The 12,731-nt window shown below is 34.4% G+C and overlaps 1 pseudogene; it reads left to right on the top strand.

Moving 5' to 3' along the window:
• Positions 1-30: 30 nt before the first annotated feature.
• LOC149564962 (beta-galactosidase-like) lies at positions 31-11,582 on the top strand (annotated as a pseudogene).
• The last annotated feature ends 1,149 nt before the right edge of the window (positions 11,583-12,731 follow it).

Below are 12,731 nucleotides of genomic sequence, written 5' to 3'. Positions count from 1 at the left end.
TTTGAGTTGAATACCCTCTGAATGTGTCGAATGACGTTGATTCGTGATTATAACCCGTTAGTTTGATTTGTGTGTGTTTTTCTATGATGGATTTTCGTATTTTACTTTATGGGTCTTTGGTGAATTTTCTATTAATTAAGTCTAATTAAATGATTTAATTAATGATTTAATTTAATGAAAAATTATTATGATATTTTAATATTTAATTATATTTAATTAATTGGGAAATTAATTAAATAAAAAGAATTAAATATGAAGATAAAAGTGATAAATATAAATTTGGAACATGGTAATATTTATTTAATTTAATAATAATATATTTAGAGTTCATTTATAAATAAATGCTAAACAATATTATTATTTAAGTTAATAAATAGTTATCAAATTTAATTTTCAAAAATAAATTTAAAAGTGGGAAATGAAATTAATTTATTAAAAATTTTATGATTGCATGATGCGTGCATGAGATTTAATTTAATAAATTAATATAAAAAGAGTCAAGTGAAAATTAACTAAAGTAATTTAATTAATTAATAAATGTGCATGAGAAAGATTTTTAAAAAACAGTTAATGATGAGTTAAGGGTGGTGAGCAAGGAGTTCTTTGGGGTGAACGCATAATTAGTGCCCCGATTTTTGGGAGAAAACTCCATATCACAACTTGGGGGTTCATTTTCAAGGGATCACAAATTTTGGAGAATGAAGAAATTTTTTGAAAGGAGAAGGTTCTGGGAGGAGGATTTTTCTCTACAGTATTCTAGGGCATAGCGATTAGCATTAGTGTCTAGGTAGACGCTTGTGATTTTCACATATCTTAATATGCTCTTTTCTTTTCTATTTTCATCGTGTCTATGGATTGTTTTATGAAGAATTCTTGTGACGAATGTTTTTAGCAATATGGATTCTTGATTTGTATAGGGCTGCATTTAGATTCACAGTATGTTGTAGGTTCCAAAGCTACTGAAGTTATTTTTGACTCTGTAGTGCTTTATTGCTTTTGCAATACTATTTTGAGGGGAGATTTGATCTGGTAAAGTTCGTGAAGATAGTGCAACATGAAGGATTATATGTCAGCCTTACATGCGAGGTTCTCTTCTTTCAAACACCCAACATGGTTTATTAAATGTGGATATTAATGCTATTGATCAATTTGCAGGGGCTTTCCAGTTTGGTTAAAGTTTGTCCCTGGCATCAACTTCAGGATGGATAACGAGCCTTTCAAGGTGCTTCTCTATTAAATGATGACACTTTTAAGACTTATAAATGCCTTGTATCTTTACAGGATTTTAATGCATAATATTTGATCCAGTTTTTCATATTGAATAAGTGATGAGTACTGCAGATGGCAATGCAAAGTTTTACATCAAAGGTTGTGGACTTAATTAAGAGTGAAGGGCTCTTTGAGTCTCAAGGTGGACCTATTATTATGTCCTAGGTGTGTGTGTTTCTTACAACATTACCATGAACCTGTCTTAAGGCCACTGATCTTACAAAAGATCAATGGAACAAGAAGAGTTTTAAGTGTACATCTGTATGGAATCAATGAATACCCTGACCTGCTAATTCATCCTCTTCACAGGTAGAAAATGAATACAAACCTGATGAAGCGGTGTTTGGGCCTACTGGGGCATCATACATGAACTGGGCTACACAAATGGCTGTGGGATTGGGTACAGGTGTACCTTGGGTTATGTGTAAACAGGATGATGCACCAGATCCTGTGGTGAGTTCTATTTCATACGACCCATTTCTATTTTGAGACTTGGGGACTATAATGCCTCTATCAATTGTGATGGTCAGTTTGGAATTATCTTGTGTCCTTGCAATTACACTAAATCCATTTCATCAGTTTAGTTTCCTAGCATTTAAGTTTTTGTATTTTAATGTAATGTACACGTATCGAAACAATTGAAGAAGTGGTAAATAATGTAATGTAAGCTTTTGGGTTTCTGAGGTGTCTACATGTTATTTTATGTTCCTATAATAATTCTTGTTGATAATCTGAGTATTCAACGCTTCAACCCTTTTGTTGAATATTGTTGACAGATTAACACTTGCAACGGTTTCTACTGTGACAACTTTGTACCTAACAAACCCTACAAACCATCAATGTGGACTGAGGCATGGAGTGGCTGGTACAGATCATTCCCTCTTCTCAATGCTGTTGAATTTTGAAAATTGCTTATTTAGTGCTATTTGCAGTAATTAGGCAATCGGTCTTCTTGATGGCTTGCAGATTCTAGCTTTTTAAGAAATGATAGTAAAGTGTTTTCTTTTTTAAGTTTTAACCAGTGGGTACACTGAATGCCATTAACATTATAATTATAAGTTCACTGTCTACTATTTTTGTAGGTTTACAAAATTTGGGGGTACTACTTCTCATAGACCTGTTGAAGATCTGGCCTTTGCAGTTGCTCACTTTATTCAGAAAGGAGGATCATTTGTGAACTATTATATGGTAGAGCTCACCTTGAAGAAAATGGGCTATTCTAGCGCATGCCATTCTTATATGGCCTCATTTTTTATATTAATTCAGTTTCTCTTCTTTTCAATATCATGGTGGAACAAATTTTGGCCGTACTGTAGGAGGGCATTTCATTACAACTAGTTATGACTATGATGCACCTATTGATGAATATGGTATGTTTTGCCGGGCATGAGATAAGACTTGTGCTGATATTCTTCATTGTTAAAAATGTCAAACTGGAATGGATAATTTTTTCTGAATTACATAAAATTCTTAAAGAGCAATACATTTGTTTATCTTTATTAAAGATGAGGTTTATATCCCGCTTTAAGTTCCTTGCTACCTTAGGGTCAATTAAATCAGTTGGATCTTTAGTATTTTTAAACATGTAAATTGTTTTGAGCTTGGTATTTTTATTGTATCTCAAAAATACTATAAAGTCTTCAGGAATTAGAACATGAACTACTGTTCTTTTCCTTTCTTTGCAGGGCTTCTCAGGAAACCAAAGTGGGGACATCTTAAGGAGTTACACAAGGCTATAAAGCTTTGTGAGGCTGCTTTAGTTAGTGGTGATCCTCAAGTTAACTCTCTTGGCACTTATTAGCAAGTAAGTTGAGCATGTTGACTAGTTTGCTACTTTATTGACTATTTTAAGATTAAACTTTAAAGTTTCATTTGAAAAAGGGGAAAAAAAATTAAGAAGTTGATAATGCTATTATAAACACAATGAGCTGACAACATTGTCTTTTCAGTCTTATGTGTATTCTGTAGGGCGTGGAAGTTGTGTTGCTTTCCTTGCAAATTTTGATGCAAACTCTGATGCAGCAGTCTTTTTTAACAATCTGCACTATCACATCCCTGCTTGGTCTGTTAGCGTTCTCCCTAACTACAAAAACTCAGTGTTCAATACTGCCAAGGTGATAGTTAATTTCTTTAAAATGCCAATGTGCTTACAAATTAAGACTATCTACACCCTTTATTTTTTAAACTGCGATCTACATGTTCTTATTTGATCAAGTCCTAACAAGATAAGGATTTCATTGTTAAGTATGAATATTTTGGAATGATCCTTGCTACTCTTATTGTTGTTTAATCTTGATACTTAAATGAAAGGAGCAATGTGCAGGATTTCTTTGTACTTTTTTGTTTATTGATTCATGTCATGCTTCTTTGTTAAACTGGAACCTCTCTCAATAATATAATAAGTGTAGGGGTGCCGGTATCTTGTTTAAAAGAAATGTTCACACTTGCCTATGAAACTTTTGTTACTATTTAATCTCAATGCTTATCTGAAAGGAACAATGTGGAAGGATTTTCTGCATTTTTTCATCTTCAGAGTGAGAATTTATTTATTAAAATATGCTCTCTTCTAGAGTGCATTATATTTCTTCTATACATGGGTAGAATGTATTTGAATTACTTTAGTTGCACATGAGTTGCAGAATTTATGGCACTAATAAATTCACATGCTCTATGACAGGTTGTTGTCCAAACAACTCAAATGAAAATGACACCCGTTAAGGGATTTGCTTGGGAATCATTTCAGGAATATGTTACCTCCAATGCAGATAGCTCTCTCACCGCAATAGGTTTGCTGGAGTAGATAAACACTACAAGAGATAATACTGACTACTTGTGGTACACTACGAGGTGAGATATACCATTTCCACATCTTTTTTTAATGCTTTAGTTTTCTAAATGGTTACCGAGGTGAATATTTTATCAAACATTCTTACTAATTAGAATGATTGTTTTCTGTTGGTTCTGATTTTCACATTGTTGAGATTTGTAATTGTATCTTAGAAAGGTTAGAAAATTAATTCCATTCTAATCCATAGATCACAAGATAACTTTAGTTGATCTCTTGCATGCTTATGCTTTTTGCGGAATAACTTAATTCAGTGTCTTGCATTTGTATCTCTTCCATTTTTCAAAATATTTTTCTTGTTGTTCCTTGCTTCTCATTTACGCTTCACATTTGACTTATTTTACGGTATTCGTATTGATTGTATCTGAGCTCTGAATGCTCTTCTATTTTAACAATTTAAGTTTTTGACTCCATTAAATATTAACATGTTACTCTTGATAACAGAGGAATATTTAAGGAAATCATAAACAATTATTTTCCTTTTTCTTCCAAGTAGATCTATTGTTTAATGCTTCCTCTAGATTCTAAATGTTTAATGTTGAATTGTGGATAGGAAGACTACTTGATGAATAGTCATATGGTTAGTTTGTAACTTTGTTTGTTGAACACGAATCTAGTCTGTTAAACAAGAATCTTGAATCAATTCAAACCTAAGAGTTTTCTTTTGCTAGGCACAAATTGGCAGTTTCACATATTAATACATTTGTTGTATCATGTATGGTATAGTGTTGAAGTTGGTGAGGATGAGCCTTTTATAAAGAATGGTGGTCTTTCAATTCTTTCTATAGATTCAGTACGTGATGCATTGCATGTTTTCATCAATGGAGAATTTACAGGTATAAGATCATCCAACATCCCTAAATTCAGAGTGTGTTTTCTAATTTAGTGTTGTTGAGTCAGACAATCAGAGTGGACTAATAATTGCTAGTTTGGTATGTGTTTTTGTTTTTGGTATTTGGATGTTGAGACATAGAAATTGAGAATTGGGAGGACTTTTCATGTTGGATTTATGCTTTTGGCAGGCTCTCAATTTGGAAGCAAGGAAAACCCTAAAGTGAGATATCCATCCGGTGTGAAGCTTAGGGTTGGAACAAACATAATTGAACGCTTGAGTATGACACTTGGTTTACAAGTTTGTTTCAAACCACATATGTGCAGTTGCTTCTATATTTTTGTCTTATTTGGTAGATGCAGAAGTGAAAATAGTAGGTGTAGCAATGGCAATATCTTGTTTTATGTCTAATTTCATGCATAAGAATTTAGTCACTAGTTGTTTATGTGAAATGAAATCAGATATAATATTACTGGTTGTCACTATAATAGTATAATGCTTTTCCACATTAGATACTAATTCTTGATTTATCTGTTTATGTTATAGAATATTGGAACCCATTTTGAATCTTGGAATATAGGGATTCTTGGTCCACTTACCCTTAGTGGCTTTAAGGAGGGAACACGAGACTTGTTGATACAAAAGTGGTCTTACTAGGTATGAACCATGTTAATGCAAATTTGTTATTTTGTTTTCTTAAATAGGATACTATAATTTGGAGTAGAAAAGAATAGTTTATATACATTTAAATTTTTAATTATTGATTAAATTATTTAGATATGATACCTGTTTTCGAGAGCACAAATGGATAAGTAATAAAACACGGTTGAAGTCATCAATTTTGGATCAAATATGTCATTTTGTGTCTTCCTGCTAAGTTGGTGATATTTGTACTTTTCTTAATATATCACAATTTGAACTGAAATTGATTATTTTTCTTTCCAAACATCCCAAAAGCACCATATTTTTTCTATATATGTCTTCGCAAATTATAATAACATGATGACTCTACACATTTTACCTGTGACTAGTGGACCTAGGTGTCTTTTAATTTTTTTCTCTTCAGATTCTAGAACAACTTAAGTTTCTTCCTTAATATTCAAGAATATGAGCATTAGTTTTTGACATAAAGGATGTTTTTTTGAAGTTCAAATGTAAAAGGCTGAATGGTATTGAATGGATTACAAATGTGTGGTACAGATTTCTAGGAGAAATGCTTGTTTGGAATCTTGTGATTTATTATGATTGATAATACAGCTCCAGCTCATTTTGTAATATTTTTCTATGTATATGCATATCTAATTTTTTATGCATGCAGGTTGGTTTGAAAGGTGAATCAATGGATCTCCATACAATAGATGGGCATTCCTCTGTTGAATGGATGAAAGGAGTAGTTGTCGCTCAGAGACAGCCACTAACATGGTACAAGGTATGCTCCTGATGTTAAATGTTAAATCTACGATTGTGTCAGCAACCATGGGAACCATGAAATGATCTGATGGATGGATCTAGACTAATTACAGTATTGAATGCTTAAATAAAATCAAATTAGTGGAAGTCTTAATACATTTAACATAAATGAAATTAAGCATCACAAACTCAAAAGCTTGCGGTGAAATAAACAGAATTGAGAGAGAGAGGAAGATAGAAAGTGCAAACAAAGTTTGATTTCGGAGTTCACCACAAACGTGACTACATCTCCGGGTCGGCTCTAATAGAGTACGACCAATCTGATTAATCTCCAAAAATTAATTACAAATATGCACCAAAGAAGACCATTTCTTCTAGCACTTCGATAGCATAACAATACTCTGAAGTACAAAAATGGCTCCAAAAAATCTCCTAGAAAAATCTCCCTATTCCTTTAAAAAAAACCTCACCAAGAGCAATTTCTCTCAAGTCTCCCTTGTTTTTTCCAAATGACATTCTACCCCCCTTTTTATACAAAATAATTTGCTTAAATTGGCTCCAAAACAATTAAGGGTATAAAACAAAACACCCCCTTCGAATAACCCCCTTTGCCATTTTTACATTTTTGCATTTATACAATTTTGGGGTTTAGTTATTAATAAAATAACAAATAAAACTATTTTAAGGGGGCTCCGCTGTTTGATACAGGTTAAATAACACATCTGCCATGCATTTAACAAGCCACATCAGTGGTGTATTGGCACATAGCTATTTTAGGGGTGGCCAGGTCAAGGGTTCAACTCCCAGCTGTGCATCTTTTCAAACGGCTTTGGCGGCATTCATAGTTTAAATAGAAAATCTGTTACAAAGTTGCTAAATGCTACACATGGTCTAGTGGCAAGGAGGAAAAGTAGGGAATGAGAGGTTGAGGGTTTAAACCTCCTCAATGAATTTTTAAACCACCAAATTCGAGCTTGAGGTGCCATGTGGCACTATTTTATTTGCTCATATTTTTGACATGTGTCATCACTTGAGCTACTAATATCATGATGACATCATCACTGTCACATTTTGCCTCCAAAATTCAAACGGCCATAACTTTCACATATGAAGTCTGTTTTTGACGAAACGAACGCTGTTGGAAAGCTTGTGACGAGATCTTTAATTTGAAACCCATTGTTGACCACTTTTGAGATGGTTTGATTTTGCCCCTTATCTAGCCCTCTAGTCTACTTGTTGACCAAAACTTTGACCAAGCATAACTTGCACAAACGAACTCCTTTTTGCTCCGTTCAAGTTGTGTTGGAATCAAGACACTGAGATCTTTTTGATGGTGCAAAAATCTAGAGATTTGAAGACACTTCAATTTTCACTGAAATTATCCACCGGATCAGGCCTCCCCACTGAAGACCTTTTGGACCTCCAAAAGTGACATTTATTCTGACATAAAGTGAGGACTTGGCCTCCCCACTTGTCCTATATCATTTGTACATCTAAATACCTGACTCACAAGCACAATGAAGACTGCAACAACATTGTTGATCATAAACATTATTCTATCACTTCCATAAGCATCTACATCAACTATCGTAGCCACTAACCAACAAACATTGACTAGCATCAAGCTGAACAATAATGTAGAAATGAAAGAGAATAAATCAACAACATATCGATCCTTAGCACCAGGAACATTTTTACCCAAGGAACCATCAATACTTTCAATCATCATTCCCTCATGTTGTACTGCAGGTGCATCCTGCAACATTTGACCTTGGTTAGCTACTCCAAGTTCAAGTGTAGAACCACCTGTACTGACAGACATAAGAGTTAACTCTTTACTTGCATTAATTACCCTCATTAATTGCCTTGTGTTTGCAAAAGAATGATCAGTCTTAATCTTGTGAGAATGTACAATATATTGAATGCCATCTTTAAACAAGTGATAATGATTCTTCTCCCTGTAGAAAATTGCTTTTCGGTCATAAAGATAAGGGCTACCAAGCACTGTCCCACAGATATCCAGTGGAACACTATCAAACTATACTTCATCCACAAACTTACTAGTGATTGTGAATCTTAAGGTGCATTGTCTTGTTACTTGCAACTTATCATTTTCACAAATCCAGCCTAGTGGATAAGGTTTCTTATGTAATGTAGTTTTCAATCCCAAGTTTCTTACAACACTTTCAGAAATCAAGTTCACTTGAGAACCACTATCTATGAGTGCATCAATTTTAGTGTTCTTAGCAACAACCCTTAAATGAAACAACTCATTCCTTTTCTTATCTTCAAAGAAATCATTAATTGTAGAAGTAGAAGCACAACTAGCAACATAAACACTAGAAATATGAGCTTTACCTTTCAAACCCATAGCTTTTATCTTAGTCTCATCATCTAAATCTGAACCAAGATCCATAACAACATTTTCTACTTTCTCCTTACCTTTCTATTTCTGATCAAAATTTTGAGCCCATTTAGGCTTCAATTCAGGATGCAACTTCCAACAATGTTCTTCATCATGACCCTTCCTGTCACAATGAGTGCAAGAAAGTTTCTCATCCTTCTCAACTGTAGCTTCCTTCTTTCCTTTCTCTATCTCTGCATTCTTAGAAGATTTCTTTACATCATTATCAAAGTTATCAATAAAAGATCCTTTACCCCTTGACTCTAAGTGTGTAGCTTGAACAGACACTTCATCCAAATTACAAGGGTTCAATACCAAAATAGAATGTCTAAGGTAGGAATGAAGACCTCCTATGTACTTCAACAAAGTATCATGCGTGTACAAAGGAACATTCAAAGCAATAGCCCTTTTCCTAAATTCATGGGTGTACTCTTGGATAGTTTGACCTTTCCCTTGCCTAAACATTTTCCAGTCCATCATTAACTGTTGCATATGTCCTAGGGGATAAAACTGCTTCTTAAGAGCATTAAAAAACTCTTCCCAAGTTAAACTGACTCTACCATGCTGTGAAACTTCTGCCTTAGTCTTACTCTCCCACCAGGTTAAAGTTGTACCTCCTAACCGAAGAGTAGCTAATTGGATCCTATCAACATCATCTAATAGGTTCTGGACTCTACAATAGACTTCTACTTGTTGAATCCAATCATCCAATTTTTCAACATCAAGTTCACCACAATACTTAGGCAAGTCAAATTTTACATCCAGTTTGATCTTAGGCTTATACCCACTCTTGAAAGGATTAAAAGAAGTAGAATGAGGAGAAAATGGAGAAGAAGGAGAAGATGACTAAGATGATGAAGACAACGATGGAGGTTCAGGAGGGTCACTACCACCTCCTACTCCTTTGGCTTTGTCATCCTTTAATGAGGATTTTGCTTCCTCCTTCTTCTTAGCCTTATTTGCCTTCCTCAATTGTCATTCGTGTCTCTCTTGGAGAAGAATGCCCACCTTAGCCTTCATCTCAAGGAACGCTCTTCGAAATTCTTGCTCACTGATCTCATCAGGAACCTCCATTCCAGAAATAGACATCTTTGGAAAATTTCTTCGCTTTCCAATCTCAGGATTAAATTCTTCAAGCTTGTCTTCGCCCTTCTGAATCCTGGATCTTGTTAGCATTCAAGAAAATAACTGCAATAATAGTCAACTAAGCTCTGATACCACTTGATCTGATGGATGGATCTAGACTAATTACAGTATTGAATGCTTAAATAAAATCAAATTGGTGGAAGTCTTAATACATTTAACATAAATGAAATTAAGCATCACAAACTCAAAAGCTTGAGGTGAAATAAACTGAATTGAGAGAGAGAAGAAGATAGAAAGTGCAAACAAAGTTTGATTTCGGAGTTCACCACAAATGTGACTACGTCTCCGGGTTGGCTCCAATAGAGTACGACCGATTCGATTAATCTCCATAAATCAATTACAAATATGCACCAAAGAAGACCATTTCTTCTAGCACTTCGATAGCATAACAATACTCTGAAGTACAAAAATGGCTCCAAAAAATCTCCTAGAAAAATCTCCCTATTCCTTTAAAAAAAACTTCACCAAGAGCAATTTCTCTCAAGTCTCCCTTGTTTTTTCCAAATGACATCCTACCCCCCTTTTTATACAAAATAATTTGCTTAAATTGGCTCCAAAACAATTAAGGGTATAAAAAAAACACCCCCTTCGAATAACCCCCTTTGCCATTTTTACATTTTGGCATTTATACAATTTTGGGGTTTAGTTATTAATAAAATAACAAATAAATCTATTTTAAGGGGGCTTCGCTGTTTGATACAGGTTAAATAACACATCTGCCATGCATTTAACAAGCCACATCAGTGGTGTATTGGCACATAGCTATTTTAGGGGTGGCCAGGTCAAGGGTTCAACTCCCACCTATGCATCTTTTCAAATGGCTTTGGCGGCATTCATAGTTTAAATAGAAAATCTATTACAAAGTTGCTAAATGCTACATGTGGTTTAGTGGCAAGGAGGAAAAGTAGGGAATGAGAGGTTGAGGGTTCAAACCTCCTCAATGAATTTTTAAACCACCAAATTCGAGCTTGAGGTGCCACGTGGCACTATTTTATTTGCTCATATTTTTGACATGTGTCATTACTTGAGCTGCTGATATCATGATGACATCATCACTGTCACATTTTGCCTCCAAAATTCAAACGGCCATAACTTTCACATATAAAGTCTGTTTTTGACGAAACAAACGTTGTTGGAAAGCTTGTGACGAGATCTTTAATTTGAAACCCATTGTTGACCACTTTTGAGATGGTTTGATTTTTCCCCTTATCTAGCCCTCTGGTCTACTTGTTGACCAAAACTTTGACCGAGCATAACTTGCACAAACGGACTCCTTTTTGCTCCGTTCAAGTTGTGTTGGAATCAGGACACTGAGATCTTTTTGATGGTGCAAAAATCTAGAGATTTGAGGACACTTCAATTTTCACTAAAATTATCCACCGGATCATGAAAAGATTTGCACAATTACAATTTGTGTACTTTGTTTAACATTTTTCATTAAAATTTAAATTATTATTGTATAGGCAACATTTGATGCACTAGCTAGTGAAGATCCAATTTGATTGGATTTGAGCACAATGGGTAAAGGCCAAGCATGGGTAAATGGTCAGAATATTGGACGGTACTGGCCTTCTTATCATGTCAATGGTGTTTCCTTAGATGGATGCAACTATCAAGGAACTTTTTGTCCAAAGAAATGTGCTGAAAATTGTGGCCAGCTATCTCAATGTTGGTGAGATTTCTTATATTTTTTGTGTTCAACTTTCTACTTGATGTCAGTTTATGGATGATACTGCAACTTTTGTGGTAAAATTTGAATTTAAGAGCTTTAAAAACAAAGAAAGAGCTACTAAGAGGAATATGTAGTTGATAGACAATAATTTTTTTTTTTCAGGTTCTATTAGCCATCCAATTCATTTGTCGCCAAACCCTTGGTTGTAGGGTCACTAAACTAGGGCCTGTTCAATGAGACCTCTAACAACATCACCAAAACAAAAGGACTGCACCAACACTTCATAAATGTCCTCCCCATACATATTCCTTCACCAAATATCATTATCCTTGAAGGAAAGCTCATTCATGTTGGCTGGTGCTCACACAGGCTCTTTCACAATTAGCAAATAAACACTCAACACTGCTTCTCCACCAAGATTCTCTATTCTCCTGTAGAAAAAATAAAATATACAAGTATGTAAAACATTGTGGAAATCTTCCACCAATCACATAGATCACAGAGGGTGTAAGAGTTGCCACATTGTAGAAAATTTCAAATCTAAACCCGACTGTGCTCTGCCAATCACTATCTTACAAACACTAGCCCAATTATTTGAACCTAAAAACTATGAAATAAGGAAGAAAATGCATGAAAAGAATAGGACACAACTTCCTTAAGACTCCTACATAACGATCAATCAAGAGCCAAACTCAACTATCATTTCACAGGTATTGGTTATGACTGTCCAGAACAGTGGCTAGTTAATAGAGAAAAAACTTATTTTTATTGCTTCCAGAGTCTATTACATGTCTTATTATTCCAAACACCAACTCTCCATTTCCTTTAAAACTTGACCACCTTCCACTAAATAGCCAAACAAAGCCAATACCCACTACTGTCTAACCGTAACAATAACAATTAGTTTAAACTGAAATTTGTTGTCTAAGTTGACACAAAGTGTCAACTTTGACAACTTACAATCATATATTCCTTTAATAAATTTCACTAACCTTTTCAAAGGTTTTATAACTTCACTAACCCTTCCAAAGAAACCTAAACCCCCTACAAGCCTTACTAGACCTAAATTGCCAACATGGAAAAGTACAACTTTTGAGCACTTTTACTGCTTTTACAATATTTAATGGCTTTTAGAGACCATATTACATTGGTC

The sequence above is a fragment of the Cupressus sempervirens genome, chromosome 3, assembly GCF_028749045.1.
Source record: "Cupressus sempervirens isolate cs-2001-9-10 chromosome 3, ASM2874904v1, whole genome shotgun sequence".
NCBI lineage: Eukaryota > Viridiplantae > Streptophyta > Pinopsida > Cupressales > Cupressaceae > Cupressus > Cupressus sempervirens.
This window is presented reverse-complemented; position numbering and strand designations above follow the sequence as displayed.